Below are 21,722 nucleotides of genomic sequence, written 5' to 3'. Positions count from 1 at the left end.
CTTACTCTGGCCTACTGGTTAAGGTCTTAACTCTTACTCTGGCCTAATGGTTAAGTTCTTAACTCTTACTCTGGCCTAATAGCTAAGGTCTTAACTCTTACTCTGGCCTAATAGCTAAGGTCTTAGTCTCATACTCTGGCCTAATTTGTTAAGGTCTTAACTCTTACTCTGGCCTACTGGTTAAGGTCTTAACTCTCACTCTGGCCTAATAGCTAAGAACTCAGACTCGTACTCTGGCCTAATAGCTAAGGTCTTAGACTCGTACTCTGGCCTACAGGATAAGGTCTTAACTCTTACTCTGGACTACTGGTTAAGGTCTTAACTCTTACTCTTGCCTAATAGCTAAGGTCTTAGACTCGTACTCTGGCCTAATGGTTAAGGTCTTAACTCTTACTCTGGCATACTGGTTAAGGTCTTAACTCTTACTCTGGCCTACTGGTTAAGGTCTTAACTCATACTCTGGCCTAAAAGCTGAGGTCTTAGACTCGTACTCTGGCCTAATGGTTAAGGTCTTAACTCTTACACTGGCCTACTGGTTAAGGTCTTAACTCTTACTCTGGCCTAATAGCTAAGGTCTTAGACTCGTACTCTGGCCTAATGGTTAAGGTCTTAACTCTTACTCTGGCCTACTGGTTAAGGTCTTAACTCTTACTCTGGCCTAATGGTTAAGTTCTTAACTCTTACTCTGGCCTAATAGCTAAGGGCTTAACTCTTACTCTGGCCTAATAGCTAAGGTCTTAGACTTGTACTCTGGCCTAATGGTTAAGGTCTTAATTCTAACTCTGGCCTAATAGCTAAGGTCTTAACTCTTACTCTGGCCTAATGGTTAAGGTCTTAACTCTCACTCTGGCCTACTGGTTAAGGTCTTAACTCTTACTCTGGCCTAATAGCTAAGGTCTTAGACTCGTACACTGGCCTAATGGTTAAGGTCTAAACTCTTACTCTGGCCTACTGGTTAAGGTCTTAACTCTTACTCTGGCCTAATAGCTAAGGTCTTAGACTTGTACTCTGGCCTAATGGTTAAGGTCTTAACTCTTACTCTGGCCTACTGGTTAAGGTCTTAACTCTTACTATGGCCTAATAGCTAAGGTCTTAGACTCGTACTATGGCCTACAGGTTAAGGTCTTAACTCTTACTCTGGCCTACTGGTTAAGGTCTTAACTCTTACTCTGGTCTCATAGCTAAGGTCTTAACTCTTACTCTGGCCTAATAGCTAAGGTCTTAGACTCATACTATGGCCTACAGGTTAAGGTCTTAACTCTTACTCTGGCCTACTGGTTAAGGTCTTAACTCTTGCTCTGGCCTAATAGCTAAGGTCTTAACTCTTACTCTGGCCTAATAGCGATGGTCTTAGACTTGTACTCTGGCCTAATAGCTAAGGTCTTAACTCTTACTCTGGCCTAATAGCTAAGGTCTTAGACTCGTACTCTGGCCTAATTTGTTAAGGTCTTAACTCTTACTCTGGCCTACTGGTTAAGGTCTTAACTCTTACTCTGGCCTAATAGCTAAGAACTCAGACTCGTACTCTGGCCTTAGGGTTAAGGTCTTAACTCTTACTCTGGCCTAATGGTTAAGGTCTTAACTCTTGCTCTGGCCTAATAGCTAAGGTCTTAACTCTTACTCTGGCCTAATAGTGATGGTCTTAGACTTGTACTCTGGCCTAATAGCTAAGGTCTTAACTCTTACTCTGTCCTAATGGTTACGGTCTTAACTCTTACTCTGGCCTACTGGTTAAGGTCTTAACTCTTACTCTGGCCTAATAGCTAAGGTCTTAGACTCGCACACTGGCCTAATGGTTAAGGTCTTAACTCTTACTCTGGCCTACTGGTTAAGGTATTAACTCTTACTCTGGCCTACTGGTTAAGGTCTTTACTCTTACTCTGGCCTAATAGCTAAGGTCTTAGACTTGTACTCTGGTCTAATGGTTAAGGTCTTAACTCTTACTCTTGCCTACTGGTTAAGGTCTTAACTCTTACTCTGGCCTAATAGCTAAGGTCTTAGACTCTTACTATGGCCTACAGGTTAAAGTCTTAACTCTTACTCTGGCCTACTGGTTAAGGTCTTAACTCTTACTCTGGCCTCATAGCTAAGGTCTTAACTCTTACTCTGGCCTAATAGCTAAGGTCTTAGACTCGTACTATGGCCTACAGGTTTAGGTCTTAACTCTTACTCTGGCCTACTGGTTAAGGTCTTAACTCTTACTCTGGCCTAATAGCTAAGGTCTTAACTCTTACTCTGGCAAAATAGCTAAGGTCTTAGACTCGTACTATGGCCTACAGGTTAAGGTCTTAACTCTTACTCTGACCTACTGGTTAAGGTCTTAACTCTTACTCTGGCCTCATATCTAAGGTCTTAACTCTTACTCTGGCCTAATAGCTAAGGTCTTAGACTCATACTCTGGCCTAATGGTTAATGTCTTAACTCTTACTCTGGCCTAATAGCTAAGGTCTTAACTCTTCCTCTGGCCTAATAGCTAAGTTCTTAGACTCGTACTCTGGCCTAATGGTTAAGGTCTTAACTCTTACTCTGGCCCAATAGCTAACGTCTCAGACTCGTACTCTGGCCTAATGGTTAAGGACTTAACTCTTACTCTGGCCAAATATCTAAGGTCTTAACCCTTACTCCAGCCTAATAGCTAAGGTCTTAGACTAATACTCTGGCCTAATGGTTAAGGTCTTAACTCTTACTCTGCCCTACTGGTTAAGATCTTAACTCTTACTCTGGCCTAATAGCTAAGGTCTTAACTCTTACTCTGGCCTAATAGCTAAGGTCTTAGACTCGTACTCTGGCCTAATTTGTTAAGGTCTTAACTCTTACTCTGGCCTACTGGTTAAGGTCTTAACTCTTACTCTGGCCTAATAGCTAAGAACTGAGACTCGTACTCTGTCCTAATGGTTAAGGTCTTAACTCTTACTCTGGCCTAATGGTTAAGGTCTTAACTCTTACTCTGGCCTAATAGCTAAGGTCTTAGACTCGTACTCTGGCCTACAGGTTAAGGTCTTAACTCTTACTCTGGACTACTGGTTAAGGTCTTAACTCTTACTCAGGCCTAATAGCTAAGGTCTTAGACTCGTACTCTGGCCTAATGGTTAAGGTCTTAACTCTTACTCTGGCATACTGGTTAACGTCTTAACTCTTACTCTGGCCTACTGGTTAAGGTCTTAACTCTTACTCTGGCCTAAAAGCTGAGGTCTTAGACTCGTACTCTGGCCTAATGGTTAAGATTTTAACTCTTACTCTGGCCTAAAGGTTAAGGTCTTAACTCTTACTCTGGCCTAATAGCTAAGGTCTTAGACTCGTACTCTGGCCTTATGGTTAAGGTCTTAACTCTTACTCTGGCCTACTGGTTAAGGTCTTAACTCTTACTCTGGCCTAATGGTTAAGTTCTTAACTCTTACTCTGGCCTACTAGCTAAGGTCTTAACTCTTACTCTGGCCTAATAGCTAAGGTCTTAGTCTCATACTCTGGCCTAATTTGTTAAGGTCTTAACTCTTACTCTGGCCTACTGGTTAAGGTCTTAACTCTCACTCTGGCCTAATAGCTAAAAACTCAGACTCGTACTCTGGCCTAATAGCTAAGGTCTTAGACTCGTACTCTGGCCTACAGGATAAGGTCTTAACTCTTACTCTGGACTACTGGTTAAGGTCTTAACTCTTACTCTGGCCTAATAGCTAAGGTCTTAGACTCGTACTCTGGCCTAATGGTTAAGGTCTTAACTCTTACTCTGGCATACTGGTTAAGGTCTTAACTCTTACTCTGGCCTACTGGTTAAGGTCTTAACTCATACTCTGGCCTAAAAGCTGAGGTCTTAGACTCGTACTCTGGCCTAATGGTTAAGGTCTTAACTCTTACACTGGCCTACTGGTTAAGGTCTTAACTCTTACTCTGGCCTAATAGCTACGGTCTTAGACTCGTACTCTGGCCTAATGGTGAAGGTCTTAACTCTTACTCTGGCCTACTGGTTAAGGTCTTAACTCTTACTCTGGCCTAATGGTTAAGTTCTTAACTCTTACTCTGGCCTAATAGCTAAGGGCTTAACTCTTACTCTGGCCTAATAGCTAAGGTCTTAGACTCGTACTCTGGCCTAATGGTTAAGGTCTTAATTCTAACTCTGGCCTAATAGCTAAGGTCTTAACTCTTACTCTGGCCTAATGGTTAAGGTCTTAACTCTCACTCTGGCCTACTGGTTAAGGTCTTAACTCTTACTCTGGCCTAATAGCTAAGGTCTTAGACTCGTACACTGGCCTAATGGTTAAGGTCTAAACTCTTACTCTGGCCTACTGGTTAAGGTCTTAACTCTTACTCTGGCCTAATAGCTAAGGTCTTAGACTTGTACTCTGGCCTAATGGTTAAGGTCTTAACTCTTACTCTGGCCTACTGGTTAAGGTCTTAACTCTTACTATGGCCTAATAGCTAAGGTCTTAGACTCGTACTATGGCCTACAGGTTAAGGTCTTAACTCTTACTCTGGCCTACTGGTTAAGGTCTTAACTCTTACTCTGGTCTCATAGCTAAGGTCTTAACTCTTACTCTGGCCTAATAGCTAAGGTCTTAGACTCATACTATGGCCTACAGGTTAAGGTCTTAACTCTTACTCTGGCCTACTGGTTAAGGTCTTAACTCTTGCTCTGGCCTAATAGCTAAGGTCTTAACTCTTACTTTGGCCTAATAGCGATGGTCTTAGACTTGTACTCTGGCCTAATAGCTAAGGTCTTAACTCTTACTCTGGCCTAATAGCTAAGGTCTTAGACTCGTACTCTGGCCTAATTTGTTAAGGTCTTAACTCTTACTCTGGCCTACTGGTTAAGGTCTTAACTCTTACTCTGGCCTAATAGCTAAGAACTCAGACTCGTACTCTGGCCTAATGGTTAAGGTCTTAACTCTTACTCTGGCCTAATGGTTAAGGTCTTAACTCTTACTCTGGCCTAATAGCTAAGGTCTTAGACTCGTACTCTGGCCTACAGGTTAAGGTCTTAACTCTTACTCTGGACTACTGGTTAAGGTCTTAACTCTTACTCAGGCCTAATAGCTAAGGTCTTAGACTCGTACTCTGGCCTAATGGTTAAGGTCTTAACTCTTACTCTGGCATACTGGTTAAGGTCTTAACTCTTACTCTGGCCTACTGGTTAAGGTCTTAACTCTTACTCTGGCCTAAAAGCTGAGGTCTTAGACTCGTACTCTGGCCTAATGGTTAAGGTCTTAACTCTTACTCTGGCCTAATAGCTAAGGTCTTAGACTCGTACTATGGCCTACAGGTTTAGGTCTTAACTCTTACTCTGGCCTACTGGTTAAGGTCTTAACTCTTACTCAGGCCTAATAGCTAAGGTCTTAGACTCGTACTCTGGCCTAATGGTTAAGGTCTTAACTCTTACTCTGGCATACTGGTTAAGGTCTTAACTCTTACTCTGGCCTACTGGTTAAGGTCTTAACTCTTACTCTGGCCTAAAAGCTGAGGTCTTAGACTCGTACTCTGGCCTAATGGTTAAGGTCTTAACTCTTACTCTGGCCTCATAGCTAAGGTCTTAACTCTTACTCTGGCCTAATAGCTAAGGTCTTAGACTCGTACTATGGCCTACAGGTTTAGGTCTTAACTCTTACTCTGGCCTACTGGTTAAGGTCTTAACTCTTACTCTGGCCTAATAGCTAAGGTCTTAACTCTTACTCTGGCAAAATAGCTAAGGTCTTAGACTCGTACTATGGCCTACAGGTTAAGGTCTTAACTCTTACTCTGACCTACTGGTTAAGGTCTTAACTCTTACTCTGGCCTCATATCTAAGGTCTTAACTCTTACTCTGGCCTAATAGCTAAGGTCTTAGACTCATACTCTGGCCTAATGGTTAATGTCTTAACTCTTACTCTGGCCTAATAGCTAAGGTCTTAACTCTTCCTCTGGCCTAATAGCTAAGTTCTTAGACTCGTACTCTGGCCTAATGGTTAAGGTCTTAACTCTTACTCTGGCCCAATAGCTAACGTCTCAGACTCGTACTCTGGCCTAATGGTTAAGGACTTAACTCTTACTCTGGCCAAATATCTAAGGTCTTAACCCTTACTCCAGCCTAATAGCTAAGGTCTTAGACTAATACTCTGGCCTAATGGTTAAGGTCTTAACTCTTACTCTGCCCTACTGGTTAAGATCTTAACTCTTACTCTGGCCTAATAGCTAAGGTCTTAACTCTTACTCTGGCCTAATAGCTAAGGTCTTAGACTCGTACTCTGGCCTAATTTGTTAAGGTCTTAACTCTTACTCTGGCCTACTGGTTAAGGTCTTAACTCTTACTCTGGCCTAATAGCTAAGAACTGAGACTCGTACTCTGTCCTAATGGTTAAGGTCTTAACTCTTACTCTGGCCTAATGGTTAAGGTCTTAACTCTTACTCTGGCCTAATAGCTAAGGTCTTAGACTCGTACTCTGGCCTACAGGTTAAGGTCTTAACTCTTACTCTGGACTACTGGTTAAGGTCTTAACTCTTACTCAGGCCTAATAGCTAAGGTCTTAGACTCGTACTCTGGCCTAATGGTTAAGGTCTTAACTCTTACTCTGGCATACTGGTTAACGTCTTAACTCTTACTCTGGCCTACTGGTTAAGGTCTTAACTCTTACTCTGGCCTAAAAGCTGAGGTCTTAGACTCGTACTCTGGCCTAATGGTTAAGATTTTAACTCTTACTCTGGCCTAAAGGTTAAGGTCTTAACTCTTACTCTGGCCTAATAGCTAAGGTCTTAGACTCGTACTCTGGCCTTATGGTTAAGGTCTTAACTCTTACTCTGGCCTACTGGTTAAGGTCTTAACTCTTACTCTGGCCTAATGGTTAAGTTCTTAACTCTTACTCTGGCCTACTAGCTAAGGTCTTAACTCTTACTCTGGCCTAATAGCTAAGGTCTTAGTCTCATACTCTGGCCTAATTTGTTAAGGTCTTAACTCTTACTCTGGCCTACTGGTTAAGGTCTTAACTCTCACTCTGGCCTAATAGCTAAAAACTCAGACTCGTACTCTGGCCTAATAGCTAAGGTCTTAGACTCGTACTCTGGCCTACAGGATAAGGTCTTAACTCTTACTCTGGACTACTGGTTAAGGTCTTAACTCTTACTCTGGCCTAATAGCTAAGGTCTTAGACTCGTACTCTGGCCTAATGGTTAAGGTCTTAACTCTTACTCTGGCATACTGGTTAAGGTCTTAACTCTTACTCTGGCCTACTGGTTAAGGTCTTAACTCATACTCTGGCCTAAAAGCTGAGGTCTTAGACTCGTACTCTGGCCTAATGGTTAAGGTCTTAACTCTTACACTGGCCTACTGGTTAAGGTCTTAACTCTTACTCTGGCCTAATAGCTACGGTCTTAGACTCGTACTCTGGCCTAATGGTGAAGGTCTTAACTCTTACTCTGGCCTACTGGTTAAGGTCTTAACTCTTACTCTGGCCTAATGGTTAAGTTCTTAACTCTTACTCTGGCCTAATAGCTAAGGGCTTAACTCTTACTCTGGCCTAATAGCTAAGGTCTTAGACTCGTACTCTGGCCTAATGGTTAAGGTCTTAATTCTAACTCTGGCCTAATAGCTAAGGTCTTAACTCTTACTCTGGCCTAATGGTTAAGGTCTTAACTCTCACTCTGGCCTACTGGTTAAGGTCTTAACTCTTACTCTGGCCTAATAGCTAAGGTCTTAGACTCGTACACTGGCCTAATGGTTAAGGTCTAAACTCTTACTCTGGCCTACTGGTTAAGGTCTTAACTCTTACTCTGGCCTAATAGCTAAGGTCTTAGACTTGTACTCTGGCCTAATGGTTAAGGTCTTAACTCTTACTCTGGCCTACTGGTTAAGGTCTTAACTCTTACTATGGCCTAATAGCTAAGGTCTTAGACTCGTACTATGGCCTACAGGTTAAGGTCTTAACTCTTACTCTGGCCTACTGGTTAAGGTCTTAACTCTTACTCTGGTCTCATAGCTAAGGTCTTAACTCTTACTCTGGCCTAATAGCTAAGGTCTTAGACTCATACTATGGCCTACAGGTTAAGGTCTTAACTCTTACTCTGGCCTACTGGTTAAGGTCTTAACTCTTGCTCTGGCCTAATAGCTAAGGTCTTAACTCTTACTTTGGCCTAATAGCGATGGTCTTAGACTTGTACTCTGGCCTAATAGCTAAGGTCTTAACTCTTACTCTGGCCTAATAGCTAAGGTCTTAGACTCGTACTCTGGCCTAATTTGTTAAGGTCTTAACTCTTACTCTGGCCTACTGGTTAAGGTCTTAACTCTTACTCTGGCCTAATAGCTAAGAACTCAGACTCGTACTCTGGCCTAATGGTTAAGGTCTTAACTCTTACTCTGGCCTAATGGTTAAGGTCTTAACTCTTACTCTGGCCTAATAGCTAAGGTCTTAGACTCGTACTCTGGCCTACAGGTTAAGGTCTTAACTCTTACTCTGGACTACTGGTTAAGGTCTTAACTCTTACTCAGGCCTAATAGCTAAGGTCTTAGACTCGTACTCTGGCCTAATGGTTAAGGTCTTAACTCTTACTCTGGCATACTGGTTAAGGTCTTAACTCTTACTCTGGCCTACTGGTTAAGGTCTTAACTCTTACTCTGGCCTAAAAGCTGAGGTCTTAGACTCGTACTCTGGCCTAATGGTTAAGGTCTTAACTCTTACTCTGGCCTAATAGCTAAGGTCTTAGACTCGTACTCTGGCCTAATGGTTAAGGTCTTAACTCTTACTCTGGCCTAATAGCTAAGGTCTTAACTCTTACTCTGGCCTAATAGCTAAGAACTCAGACTTGTACTCTGGCCTAATGGTTAAGGTCTTAACTCTTACCCTGGCCTAATGGTTAAGGTCTTAACTCTTACTCTGGCCTAATAGCTAAGGTCTTAGACTCGTACTCTGGCCTACAGGATAAGGTCTTAACTCTTACTCTGGACTACTGGTTAAGGTCTTAACTCTTACTCTGGCCTAATAGCTAAGGTCTTAGACTCGTACTCTGGCCAAATGGTTAAGGTCTTAACTCTTACTCTGGCATACTGGTTAAGGTCTTAACTCTTACTCTGGCCTACTGGTTAAGGTCTTAACTCTTACTCTGGCCTAAAAGCTGAGGTCTTAGACTCGTACTCTGGCCTAATGGTTAAGGTCTTAACTCTTACTCTGGCCTACTGGTTAAGGTCTTAACTCTTACTCTGGCCTAATAGCTAAGGTCTTAGACTTGTACTCTGGCCTAATGGTTAAGGTCTTAACTCTTACTCTGGCCTACTGGTTAAGGTGTTAACTCTTACTTTGGCCTAATGGTTAAGTTCTTAACTCTTACTCTGGCCTAATAGCTAAGGTCTTAACTCTTACTCTGGCCTAATGGTTAAGTTCTTAGACTCGTACTCTGGCCTAATGGTTAAGGTCTTAACTCTTTCTCTGGCCTAATAGCTAAGGTCTTAGACTTGTTTTCTGGCCTAATGATTAAGGTCTTAACTCTTACTCTGGCCTTCTGGTTAAGGTCTTAACTCTTACTCTGGCCTAATAGCTAAGGTCTTAGACTCGTACTATGGCCTACAGGTTAAGGTCTTAACTCTTACTCTGGCATACTGGTTAAGGCCTTAACTCTTACTCTGGCCTACTGGTTAAGGTCTTAACTCTTACTCTGGCCTAAAAGCTGAGGTCTTAGACTCGTACTCTGGCCTAATGGTTAAGGTCTTAACTCTTACATGGCCTACTGGTTAAGGTCTTAACTCTTACTCTGGCCTAATAGCTAAGGTCTTAACTCTTACTCTGGCCTAATAGCTAAGGTCTTAGACTCGTACTCTGGCCTAATGGTTAAGGTCTTAATTCTAACTCTGGCCTAATAGCTAAGGTCTTAACTCTTACTCTGGCCTAATGGTTAAGGTCTTAACTCTCACTCTGGCCTACTGGTTAAGGTCTTAACTCTTACTCTGGCCTAATAGCTAAGGTCTTAGACTCGTACACTGGCCTAATGGTTAAGGTCTTAACTCTTACTCTGGCCTACTGGTTAAGGTCTTAACTCTTACTCTGGCCTACTAGTTAAGGTCTTAACTCTTACTCTGGCCTAATAGCTAAGGTCTTAGACTTGTACTCTGGCCTAATGGTTAAGGTCTTAACTCTTACTCTGGCCTACTGGTTAAGGTCTTAACTCTTACTCTGGCCTAATAGCTAAGGTCTTAGACTCGTACTCTGGCCTAATGGTTAAGGTCTTAACTCTTACTCTGGCCTACTGGTTAAGGTCTTAACTCTTACTCTGGCCTCATAGCTAAGGTCTTAACTCTTACTCTGGCCTAATAGCTAAGGTCTTAGACTCGTACTATGGCCTACAGGTTAAGGTCTTAACTCCTACTCTGGCCTACTGGTTAAGGTCTTAACTCTTGCTCTGGCCTAATAGCTAAGGTCTTAACTCTTACTCTGGCCTATTAGCGATGGTCTTAGACTTGTACTCTGGCCTAATAGCTAAGGTCTTAACTCTTACTCTGTCCTAATGGTTACGGTCTTAACTCTTACTCTGGCCTACTGGTTAAGGTCTTAACTCTTACTCTGGCCTAATAGCTAAGGTCTTAGACTCGTACACTGGCCTTAATGGTTAAGGTCTTAACTCTTACTCTGGCCTACTGGTTAAGGTCTTAACTCTTACTCTGGCCTACTGGTTAAGGTCTTTACTCTTACTCTGGCCTAATAGCTAAGGTCTTAGACTTGTACTCTGGTCTAATGGTTAAGGTCTTAACTCTTACTCTGGCCTACTGGTTAAGGTCTTAACTCTTACTCTGGCCTAATAGCTAAGGTCTTAGACTCGTACTATGGCCTACAGGTTAAAGTCTTAACTCTAACTCTGGCCTACTGGTTAAGGTCTTAACTCTTACTCTGGCCTCATAGCTAAGGTCTTAACTCTTACTCTGGCCTAATAGCTAAGGTCTTAGACTCGTACTATGGCCTACAGGTTTAGGTCTTAACTCTTAATCTGGCCTACTGGTTAAGGTCTTAACTCTTACTCTGGCCTAATAGCTAAGGTCTTAACTCTTACTCTGGCAAAATAGCTAAGGTCTTAGACTCGTACTCTGGCCTAATTTGTTAAGGTCTTAACTCTTACTCTGGCCTACTGGTTAAGGTCTTAACTCTTACGCTGGCCTAATAGCTAAGAACTCAGACTCGTACTCTGGCAAAATGGTTAAGGTCTTAACTCTTACTCTGGCATACTGGTTAAGGTCTTAACTCTTACTCTGGCCTACTGGTTAAGGTCTTAACTCTTACTCTGGCCTAAAAGCTGAGGTCTTAGACTCATACTCTGGCCTAATGGTTAAGGTCTTAACTCTTACTCTGGCCTACTGGTTAAGGTCTTAACTCTTACTCTGGCCTAATAGCTAATATCTTAGACTCGTACTCTGGCCTAATGGTTAAGGTCTTAACTCTTACTCTGGCCTACTGGTTAAGGTCTTAACTCTTACTCTGTCCTAATGGTTAAGTTCTTAACTCTTACTCTGGCCTAATAGCTAAGGTCTTAACTCTTACTCTGGCCTAATAGCTAAGGTCTTAGACTCGTACTCTGGCCTAATGGTTAAGGTCTTAATTCTAACTCTGGCCTAATAGCTAAGGTCTTAACTCTTACTCTGGCCTAATGGTTAAGGTCTTAACTCTCACTCTGGCCTACTGGTTAAGGTCTTAACTCTTACTCTGGCCTGATAGCTAAGGTCTTAGACTCGTACTCTGGCCTAATGGTTAAGGTCTTAACTCTTACTGTGGCCTAATAGCTAAGGTCTTATCTCAGACTCTGGCCTAATAGCTATGGTCTTAGACTCGTACTCTGGCCTAATGGTTAAGGTCTTAACTCTTACTCTGGCCTAATAGCTAAGGTCTTAACTCTTACTCTGGCATAATAGCTAAGGTCTTAGACTCGTACTCTGGCCTAATGGTTAAGGTCTTAACTCTAACTCTGGCCTAATAGCTAAGGTCTTAACTCTTACTCTGGCTTACTGGTTAGGGTCTTAACACTTACTCTGGCCTAATAGCTAAGGTCTTAACTCTTACTCTGGCCTACTGGTTAAGGTCTTAACTCTTACTCTGGCCTAATAGCTAAGGTCTTAAATCTTACTCTAGCCTACTGGTTAAGGTCTTAACTCTTACTCTGGCCTAGTAGCTAAGGTCTTAGGCTCGTACTCTGGCCTAACGATTAAGGTCTTAACTCTTACTCTGGCCTAATAGCTAAGGTCTTAACTCTTACTCTGGCCTAATGGTTAAGGTCTTAACTCTTACTCTGGCCTAATAGCTAAGGTCTTAACACTTACTCTGGCCTAATAGCTAAGGTCTTAGCGTACTATGGCCTACAGGTTAATGTCTTTACTCTTACTCTGGTCTACTGGTTAAGGTCTTAACTCTTACTCTGGACTACTGGTTAAGGTCTTAAATTTTACTCTGGCCTAATAGCTAAGGTGTTAGACTCATACTCTGGCCTACAGGTTAAGGTCTTAACTTTTACTCTGGCCTACTGGTTAAGGTCATAACTCTTACTCTGGCATAATAGCTAAGGTCTTAGACTCGTACTCTGGCCTAATGGTTAAGGTCTTAACTCTTACTCTAGCCTAATAGCTAAGGTCTTAACTCTTACTCTGGCATAATAGCTAAGGTCTTAGACTCGTACTATGGCCTACAGGTTAAGGTCTTAACTCTTACTCTGGCCTACTGTTTAAGGTCTTAACTCTTACTCTGGCCTAATAGCTAAGGTCTTAGACTCGTACTATGGCCCAATGGATAAGGTATTAACTCTTACTCTGGCCTAATATCTAAGGTCTTAGACTCGTACTCTGGCCTAATTGTTAAGGTCTTAACTCTTACTCTGGCCTACTGGTTAAGGTCTTAACTCTTACTCTGGCCTAATAGCTAAGAACCCAGACTTGTACTCTGGCCTAATGGTTAAGGTCTTAACTCTTACTCTGGCCTAATGGTTAAGGTCTTAACTCTTACTCTGGCCTAATAGCTAAGGTCTTAGACTCATACTCTGGCCTACAGGTTAAGGTCTTAACTCTTACTCTGGACTACTGGTTAAGGTCTTAACTCTTACTCTGGCCTAATAGCTAAGGTCTTAGACTCGTACTCTGGCCTAATGGTTAAGGTCTTAACTCTTACTCTGGCATAATAGCTAAGGTCTTAACTCTTACTCTGGCCTAATAACTAAGGTCTTAGACTCGTACTCTGGCCTAATGGTTAAGGTCTTAACTCTTACTCTGGCCTACTGGTTAAGGTCTTAACTCTTACTCTGGCCTAAAAGCTGAGGTCTTAGACTCGTACTCTGGCCTAATGGATAAGGTCTTAACTCTTACTCTGGCCTACTGGTTAAGGTCTTAACTCTTACTCTGGCCTAATAGCTAAGGTCTTAGACTCGTACTCTGGCCTAATGGTTAAGGTCTTAACTCTTACTCTGGCCTAATGGTTAAGGTCTTAAGTCTTACTCTGGCCTAATAGCTAAGGTCTTAACTCTTTCTCTGGCCTAATAGCTAAGGTCTTAGACTCGTACTCTGGCCTAATGGTTAAGGTCTTAACTCTAACTCTGGCCTAATAGCTAAGGTCTTAACTCTTACTCTGGCCTACTACACTTACTCTGGCCTAAAAGCTAAGGTCTTAATCTTACTCTGGCCTACTGGTTAAGGTCTTAACTCTTACTCTGGCATAATAGCTAAGGTCTTAAATCTTACTCTAGCCTACTGGTTAAGGTCTTAATTCTTACTCTGGCCTAATAGCTAAGGTCTTAGGCTCGTACTCTGGCCTAATGATTAAGGTCCTAACTCTTACTCTGGCCTAATAGATAAGGTCTTTACTCTTACTCTGGTCTAATGGTTAAGGTCTTAAATCTTACTCTGGCCTAATACCTAAGTTCTTAACACTTACTCTGGCCTAATAGCTAAGGTCTTAGACTCATACTATGGCCTACAGGTTAATGTGTTTACTCTTACTCTGGTCTACTGGTTAAGGTCCTAACTCTTACTCTGGCCTACTGGTTAAGGTCTTACATTTTACTCTGGCCTAATAGCTAAGGTGTTAGACTCATACTCTGGCCTACAGGTTAAGGTCTTAACTGTTACTCTGGCCTACTGGTTAAGGTCATAACTCTTACTCTGGCATAATAGCTAAGGTCTTAGACTCGTACTATGGCCCAATGGTTAAGGTCTTAACTCTTACTCTGGCCTAATATCTAAGGTCTTAACTCTTACTCTGGCCTAATAGCTAAGGTCTTAGTCTCATACTCTGGCCTAATTGTTAAGGTCTTAACTCTTACTCTGGCCTACTGGTTAAGGTCTTAACTCTTACTCTGGCCTAATAGCTAAGGTCTTAACTCTTACTATGGCCTACAGGTTAAGGTCTTAACTCTTACTCTGGACTACTGGTTAAGGTCTTAACTCTTACTCTGGCCTAATAGCTAAGCTCTTAGACTCGTACTCTGGCCTAATGGTTAAGGTCTTAACTCTTACTCTGGACTACTGGTTAAGGTCTTAACTCTTACTCTGGCCTAATAGCTAAGGTCTTAGACTCGTACTCTGGCCTGATGGTTAAGGTCTTAACTCTTACTCTGGCCTAATAGCTAAGGTCTTAACTCCTACTCTGGCCTAATAACTAAGGTCTTAGACTCGTACTCTGGCCTAATGGTTAAAGTCTTAACTCTTACTCTGGCCTACTGGTTAAGGTCTTAACTCTTACTCTGGCCTAAAAGCTGTGGTCTTAGACTCGTACTCTGGCCTAACGGATAAGGTCTTAACTCTTACTCTGGCCTACTGGTTAAGGTCTTAACTCTTACTCTGGCCTAATAGCTAAGGTCTTAGACTCGTACTTTGGCATAATGGTTAAGGTCTTAACTCTTACTCTGGCCTACTGGTTAAGGTCTTAACTCTTACTCTGGCCTAATGGTTAAGGTCTTAAGTCTTACTCTGGCCTAATAGCTAAGGTCTTAACTCTTACTCTGGCCTAATAGCTAAGGTCTTAACTCTTACTCTGTTCTAATGGTTACGGTCTTAACTCTTACTCTGGCCTACTGGTTAAGGTCTTAACTCTTACTCCGGCCTAATAACTAAGGTCTTAGACTCGTACTCTGGCCTAATGTTTAATGTCTTAACTCTTACTCTGGCCTACTGGTTAAGGTCTTAACTCTTACTCTGGCCTAAAAGCTGTGGTCTTAGACTCGTACTCTGGCCTAATGGTTAAGGTCTTAACTCTTAGTCTGGCCTACTGGTTAAGGTTTTAACTCTTACTCTGGCCTAATAGCTAAGGTCTTAGACTCGTACTCTGGCCTAATGGTTAAGGTCTTAACTCTTACTCTGGCCTACTGGTTAAGGTCTTAACTCTTACTCTGGCCTAATGGTTAAGGTCTTAAGTCTTACTCTGGCCTAATGGCTAAGGTCTTAACTCTTACTCTGGCCTAATAGCTAAGGTCTTAGACTCATACTCTGGCCTAATGGTTAAGGTCTTAACTCTAACTCTGGCCTAATAGCTAAGGTCTTAACTCTTACTCTGTCCTAATGGTTACGGTCTTAACTCTTACTCTGGCCTAATGGTTAAGGTCTTAACTCTTACTCTGGCCTAATAGCTAAGGTCTTAACTCTTACTCTGGCATAATAGCTAAGGTCTTAGACTCGTACTCTGGCCTAATGGTTAAGGTCTTAACTCTAACTCTGGCCTAATAGCTAAGGTCTTAACTCTTACTCTGGCTTACAGGTTAGGGTCTTAACACTTACTCTGGCCTAATAGCTAAGGTCTTAACTCTTACTCTGGCCTACTGGTTAAGGTCTTAACTCTTACTCTGGCCTAATAGCTAAGGTCTTAAATCTTACTCTAGCCTACTGGTTAAGGTCTTAACTCTTACTCTGGCCTAGTAGCTAAGGTCTTAGGCTCGTACTCTGGCCTAACGATTAAGGTCTTAACTCTTACTCTGGCCTAATAGCTAAGGTCTTAACTCTTACTCTGGCCTAATGGTTAAGGTCTTAACTCTTACTCTGGCCTAATCGCTAAGGTCTTAACACTTACTCTGGCCTAATAGCTAAGGTCTTAGACTCGTACTATGGCCTACAGTTTAATGTCTTTACTCTTACTCTGGTCTACTGGTTAAGGTCTTAACTCTTACTCTGGACTACTGGTTAAGGTCTTAAATTTTACTCTGGCCTAATAGCTAAGGTGTTAGACTCATACACTGGCCTACAGGTTAAGGTCTTAACTTTTACTCTGGCCTACTGGTTAAGGTCATAACTCTTACTCTGGCATAATAGCTAAGGTCTTAGACTCGTACTCTGGCCTAATGGTTAAGGTCTTAACTCTTACTCTAGCCTAATAGCTAAGGTCTTAACTCTTACTCTGGCATAATAGCTAAGGTCTTAGACTTGTACTATGGCATACAGGATAAGGTCTTAACTCTTACTCTGGCCTACTGTTTAAGGTCTTAACTCTTACTCTGGCCTAATAGCTAAGGTCTTAGACTCGTACTATGGCCCAATGGATAAGGTCTTAACTCTTACTCTGGCCTAATATCTAAGGTCTTAACTCTTACTCTGGCCTAATAGCTAAGGTCTTAGACTCGTACTCTGGCCTAATTTTTAAGGTCTTAACTCTTACTATGGCCTACTGGTTAAGGTCTTAACTCTTACTCTGGCCTAATAGCTAAGAACCCAGACTTGTACTCTGGCCTAATGGTTAAGGTCTTAACTCTTACTCTGGCCTAATGGTTAAGGTCTTAACTCTTACTCTGGCCTAATAGCTAAGGTCTTAGACTCATACTCTGGCCTACAGGTTAAGGTCTTAACTCTTACTCTGGACTACTGGTTAAGGTCTTAACTCTTACTCTGGCCTAATAGCTAAGGTCTTAGACTCGTACTCTGGCCTAATGGTTAAGGTCTTAACTCTTACTCTGGCCTACTGGCTAAGGTCTTAACTCTTACTCTGGCCTAATAACTAAGGTCTTAGACTCGTACTCTGGCCTAATGGTTAAGGTCTTAACTCTTACTCTGGCCTAAAAGCTGAGGTCTTAGACTCGTACTCTGGCCTAATGGATAAGGTCTTAACTCTTACTCTGGCCTACTGGTTAAGGTCTTAACTCTTACTCTGGCCTAATAGCTAAGGTCTTAGACTCGTACCCTGGCCTAATGGTTAAGGTCTTAACTCTTACTCTGGCCTAATGGTTAAGGTCTTAAGTCTTACTCTGGCCTAATAGCTAAGGTCTTAACTCTTTCTCTGGCCTAATAGCTAAGGTCTTAGACTCGTACTCTGGCCTAATGGTTAAGGTCTTAACTCTAACTCTGGCCTAATAGCTAAGGTCTTAACTCTTACTCTGGCCTACTACACTTACTCTGGCCTAAAAGCTAAGGTCTTAATCTTACTCTGGCCTACTGGTTAAGGTCTTAACTCTTACTCTGGCATAATAGCTAAGGTCTTAAATCTTACTCTAGCCTACTGGTTAAGGTCTTAATTCTTACTCTGGCCTAATAGCTAAGGTCTTAGGCTCGTACTCTGGCCTAATGATTAAGGTCCTAACTCTTACTCTGGCCTAATAGATAAGGTCTTTACTCTTACTCTGGTCTAATGGTTAAGGTCTTAAATCTTACTCTGGCCTAATAGCTAAGTTCTTAACACTTACTCTGGCCTAATAGCTAAGGTCTTAGACTCATACTATGGCCTACAGGTTAATGTGTTTACTCTTACTCTGGTCTACTGGTTAAGGTCTTAACTCTTACTCTGGCCTACTGGTTAAGGTCTTAAATTTTACTCTGGCCTAATAGCTAAGGTGTTAGACTCATACTCTGGCCTACAGGTTAAGGTCTTAACTGTTACTCTGGCCTACTGGTTAAGGTCATAACTCTTACTCTGGCATAATAGCTAAGGTCTTAGACTCGTACTATGGCCCAATGGTTAAGGTCTTAACTCTTACTCTGGCCTAATATCTAAGGTCTTAACTCTTACTCTGGCCTAATAGCTAAGGTCTTAGTCTCATACTCTGGCCTAATTGTTAAGGTCTTAACTCTTACTCTGGCCTACTGGTTAAGGTCTTAACTCTTACTCTGGCCTAATAGCTAAGGTCTTAACTCTTACTATGGCCTACAGGTTAAGGTCTTAACTCTTACTCTGGACTACTGGTTAAGGTCTTAACTCTTACTCTGGCCTAATAGCTAAGCTCTTAGACTCGTACTCTGGCCTAATGGTTAAGGTCTTAACTCTTACTCTGGACTACTGGTTAAGGTCTTAACTCTTACTCTGGCCTAATAGCTAAGGTCTTAGACTCGTACTCTGGCATGATGGTTAAGGTCTTAACTCTTACTCTGGTCTAATAGCTAAGGTCTTAGCTCCTACTCTGGCCTAATAACTAAGGTCTTAACTCTTTCTCTGGCCTAATAGCTAAGGTCTTAGACTCGTACTCTGGCCTAATGGTTAAGGTCTTAACTCTAACTCTGGCCTAATAGCTAAGGTCTTAACTCTTACTCTGGCCTACTACACTTACTCTGGCCTAAAAGCTAAGGTCTTAATCTTACTCTGGCCTACTGGTTAAGGTCTTAACTCTTACTCTGGCATAATAGCTAAGGTCTTAAATCTTACTCTAGCCTACTGGTTAAGGTCTTAATTCTTACTCTGGTCTAATAGCTAAGGTCTTAGGCTCGTACTCTGGCCTAATGATTAAGGTCCTAACTCTTACTCTGGCCTAATAGATAAGGTCTTTACTCTTACTCTGGTCTAATGGTTAAGGTCTTAAATCTTACTCTGGCCTAATAGCTAAGTTCTTAACACTTACTCTGGCCTAATAGCTAAGGTCTTAGACTCATACTATGGCCTACAGGTTAATGTGTTTACTCTTACTCTGGTCTACTGGTTAAGGTCTTAACTCTTACTCTGGCCTACTGGTTAAGGTCTTAAATTTTACTCTGGCCTAATAGCTAAGGTGTTAGACTCATACTCTGGACTACAGGTTAAGGTCTTAACTGTTACTCTGGCCTACTGGTTAAGGTCATAACTCTTACTCTGGCATAATAGCTAAGGTCTTAGACTCGTACTATGGCCCAATGGTTAAGGTCTTAACTCTTACTCTGGCCTAATATCTAAGGTCTTAACTCTTACTCTGGCCTAATAGCTAAGGTCTTAGTCTCATACTCTGGCCTAATTGTTAAGGTCTTAACTCTTACTCTGGCCTACTGGTTAAGGTCTTAACTCTTACTCTGGCCTAATAGCTAAGGTCTTAACTCTTACTATGGCCTACAGGTTAAGGTCTTAACTCTTACTCTGGACTACTGGTTAAGGTCTTAACTCTTACTCTGGCCTAATAGCTAAGCTCTTAGACTCGTACTCTGGCCTAATGGTTAAGGTCTTAACTCTTACTCTGGACTACTGGTTAAGGTCTTAACTCTTACTCTGGCCTAATAGCTAAGGTCTTAGACTCGTACTCTGGCCTGATGGTTAAGGTCTTAACTCTTACTCTGGTCTAATAGCTAAGGTCTTAACTCCTACTCTGGCCTAATAACTAAGGTCTTAACTCTTTCTCTGGCCTAATAGCTAAGGTCTTAGACTCGTACTCTGGCCTAATGGTTAAGGTCTTAACTCTAACTCTGGCCTAATAGCTAAGGTCTTAACTCTTACTCTGGCCTACTACACTTACTCTGGCCTAAAAGCTAAGGTCTTAATCTTACTCTGGCCTACTGGTTAAGGTCTTAACTCTTACTCTGGCATAATAGCTAAGGTCTTAAATCTTACTCTAGCCTACTGGTTAAGGTCTTAATTCTTACTCTGGTCTAATAGCTAAGGTCTTAGGCTCGTACTCTGGCCTAATGATTAAGGTCCTAACTCTTACTCTGGCCTAATAGATAAGGTCTTTACTCTTACTCTGGTCTAATGGTTAAGGTCTTAAATCTTACTCTGGCCTAATAGCTAAGTTCTTAACACTTACTCTGGCCTAATAGCTAAGGTCTTAGACTCATACTATGGCCTACAGGTTAATGTGTTTACTCTTACTCTGGTCTACTGGTTAAGGTCTTAACTCTTACTCTGGCCTACTGGTTAAGGTCTTAAATTTTACTCTGGCCTAATAGCTAAGGTGTTAGACTCATACTCTGGACTACAGGTTAAGGTCTTAACTGTTACTCTGGCCTACTGGTTAAGGTCATAACTCTTACTCTGGCATAATAGCTAAGGTCTTAGACTCGTACTATGGCCCAATGGTTAAGGTCTTAACTCTTACTCTGGCCTAATATCTAAGGTCTTAACTCTTACTCTGGCCTAATAGCTAAGGTCTTAGTCTCATACTCTGGCCTAATTGTTAAGGTCTTAACTCTTACTCTGGCCTACTGGTTAAGGTCTTAACTCTTACTCTGGCCTAATAGCTAAGGTCTTAACTCTTACTATGGCCTACAGGTTAAGGTCTTAACTCTTACTCTGGACTACTGGTTAAGGTCTTAACTCTTACTCTGGCCTAATAGCTAAGCTCTTAGACTCGTACTCTGGCCTAATGGTTAAGGTCTTAACTCTTACTCTGGACTACTGGTTAAGGTCTTAACTCTTACTCTGGCCTAATAGCTAAGGTCTTAGACTCGTACTCTGGCCTGATGGTTAAGGTCTTAACTCTTACTCTGGCCTAATAGCTAAGGTCTTAACTCCTACTCTGGCTGTGAGAAGTTGGCCTGGCATATGCTGTTCCTAGTTATAGGGACACCTTGCACCAGTCCAATTCGACTCCTATTGATGGTAGGTTTAAGACAACCTTTAAAGAAAGCTATCCTAGTGGTAGCTGTGGAGAGCAGCCTTCAGGCTAAGTCTTGAAGGAGTGTTAAGCTTATTGTTTTACCATAATAACCTCTTGAATAACCAAATGAAAGAGTAGCCCACACAGGTATATATATAAAATATATGTATTTATTCTAGACAGAATCCCACAGTCACTTTATGTGGCTAGTGGCAAAGTTACAATTCAAACAAGCATTTCTAAACACAATAAATAGCACAGAAACCAATGGGCCCCAGGGGGGGACCAAACCATATACTAAAATAGTGGTATAAGAACCACGACAATTCTACAGGCAATGCCTAGGGCATTCAGGATCGCTGGCCCCTTAAGAATCCACCCACAGTTAAGAGGAAGGGGACCCACGGGAGGCGTGTGCAGTGCGAGAAGCTGCTGTCGGGATCGCAATGTTAGCCTATGGAGAATGTCGCGGTTGAATAATTAAGGTTTAAGGACACTTCTAACAACAGTACAAAGTTAAGGCTTGAGACTTAAGGCTTTGGAGAGCCCACCACCACGGGAGTACCGAAGTACCACTGTTACCTGCCCCAGGGAAGCCGGGTGCATAGGTCGATTCTGGTGTCGGGTCGCGGGCTGATTTTCTATGGAAAAGGAATCCAAACTGCTGCTAGCTGGAAGTGTCGCTGAAGTCGTGAAGATTAAAGTTGAAGAAAAGACAAAGATGAACCTGAAAGCAGAGGGGACAGAGTCTGGGTCACAGCACAGTGACCAGGGAGCTCACAGGAAGGAGCTCGTGGATGTCGGGTGCTTCAGGTGTGGAAGGTACAGCTGGGCTCTGCAGTCACGGGCTCCGGGAGGCTTCAAGGAAGGCCAGCTTCTGGAGGGCAACTGTCCCACGTCGGCTGAGGGTCGCTGCGGTGTTAGTGTCCCGATTGGATCCACTAAGCATTGGCAACCGCAACCCACGCAAGATGAACAAAGCAGCTGCTGGTGCAGACCCACGAGGTCTGAGGGTGCTCTCCTTTGCAGGGAGCGTAGAGCAGGCCTGGAGCAACCAGGAGAAC

The sequence above is a fragment of the Triturus cristatus genome, chromosome 8 (assembly GCF_964204655.1).
Source record: "Triturus cristatus chromosome 8, aTriCri1.1, whole genome shotgun sequence".
NCBI lineage: Eukaryota > Metazoa > Chordata > Amphibia > Caudata > Salamandridae > Triturus > Triturus cristatus.
Note: the sequence above shows the minus strand (reverse complement) of the source record.